At 37.8% G+C, this 1,855-nt stretch overlaps 1 protein-coding gene across 2 annotated transcripts in view; it reads left to right on the forward strand.

The window, feature by feature from the left end:
- Positions 1 to 1,656, forward strand: part of RAP1B (RAP1B, member of RAS oncogene family) — a 46,026-nt gene extending 44,370 nt beyond the window's left edge. For both annotated transcript variants that reach the window (XM_019514703.1, XM_019514704.1), the window contains one exon: positions 1,554 to 1,656. The gene's annotated coding sequence lies outside the window, so the exon portion shown is untranslated. The remainder of the gene's footprint in view (positions 1 to 1,553) is intronic.
- The last annotated feature ends 199 nt before the right edge of the window (positions 1,657 to 1,855 follow it).

The following is a 1,855-nucleotide window of genomic DNA, read 5'->3' on the forward strand; positions in this document are numbered from 1 at the left end:
ACAGGCAGAAGTCTGCTCTCCGGGCTGCATTCCTGGCTGCATGCTTGCTGCAAATGTGTACATGCGCACAGCATTTATTGGTAACATTATCATCCAAAAAAGTTTATTGCCAATTATGTTAATTTTCCTGTTATTGGTGTGACCAATATATTGGTGTACTTCAAAAAATGAATGTGTTCAAAAACCCAGTTGGACAAGACTCTGTGGAACTTCATTCATTCTTGGTTGTAGCCTGTTATCTGTGCAGACAAGTTGCACACCTGTCTTTCTTCTCTTGCATCTTTGGGTGCAGAATTTCACCCATGTGGATTTTGGTGTAGGATTAAGGCCTTGTACTGTGAATTCAAAATGGCCTTGAATTTGGTTTGGCTAAAGTGCTCCACACACCTTCAGTGAGCAAACCACCTGAATTTACTCATAAGCTTTTAGATGAATTTAGTAGTTCTTGTGGTATAAATTCTGCCCTTTGGACCCTGGTCTCTGAGGCCATGGACCTTACTGTCAAATGATGACACATGAAAACTGCTAATAGGGGTCAGAGGCCAGTGTTCATCATCCTATTATCAGTTCATTTAGTCTTGATGCCAAGTAAATGAACAGAATGTTATGTCCATTTGAAAAGTTGTACCCAGGCTTAGGTAATGAGTTATAAATGAACATACAATCAGGTGTCTGGATACTTTGAATATTCAAATAATTATGGTATGTTGAGGCCGAAGGTAAATTGATATGTAATTAGTGTACCAATTTTCTTGCAATCAACAGTATTTGTGTTATCTTCCTTTTTCTAATTACAGTTATAAAATGCACATTAATGTGCTTATAAAAATGTGTGTGTCTTTAACCATCATATACTCATATTTGGAAGAAAATTCAAGCCGGGGGGGGGTGGGAGGCTTTTAAATTAAAACTGTTCATAACGGTTTGGCTCTTTTTTTATAAAACTACTTCAGCTACATTTTTGAGTGCCATCAAGTATCTCACTTTTTGTATAACTTTCATAAATATGCCTTCTGTGCTGTTCGTTCCAAAATCTATTTAGCTACTATATGGTGGTTTGGGATTTTCACAAGTGAATATTTGTGGCTCTGTATGTGAATGCAAATAAGGTACGTCAGGGTAAATGCACAACTGTCTATGAAGATCAGATCTTTAGAAGACATGTAAAGAATAGAACTATTTGGATAAAATGGGCTTCAGAGATCATCTAGTCCAATCCCCTGTATAGACCCAGGATGAACAAGTACACTGGGGAGTTGGGAAGAAGAGATGTGGGGACTAGTAACTCACACACCACTATGTCTGTATCTAATAATGTTTCGAGTAACTCACACACCACATGCGGTTTTTTTGGTATGTGTGTATCTCTTTGGTCAGTTCCTCTGTAAATGGGGGGAGACTTTTTTCGGGGCGGGGGGACCCTGACAAAATCACATCAGGAAAGTCTTGGAGATAGGTGTTGAACAGTTAAAACGTATTAATTTTCTTAACTGCAAAACAGTATGTCCGTATTCATGTTTTTCTGAGGCTAATTACTTGTTTCATTGTTACAGGTCTGAAGAACTGTTGCCCAATTCAACAGTGCCAGCATTCCAACTTTATTAAACCTACCAACATCATAAATGGACTTTCCTGTGGTGGTACCCTTTAAGAAATGGATGAAAGCTACTACATCAGTTTGCACATTCTAATCACTTTCCAGTGTCACGAGAGATTTTTACTTATAAATATTCTAAATGTATGCAACTGGTAAAACCAGAGCCTACATCCAGTATTACTGATAAGAGACATTGTTCATCCACCAATGTTGTACATGTATGAAAACTATGTACTGTATACTTCAACAATCCCCATA

The sequence above is a fragment of the Gavialis gangeticus genome, unplaced genomic scaffold (assembly GCF_001723915.1).
Source record: "Gavialis gangeticus isolate Ggan-Ray unplaced genomic scaffold, GavGan_comp1, whole genome shotgun sequence".
Taxonomy (NCBI): Eukaryota; Metazoa; Chordata; order Crocodylia; family Gavialidae; genus Gavialis; species Gavialis gangeticus.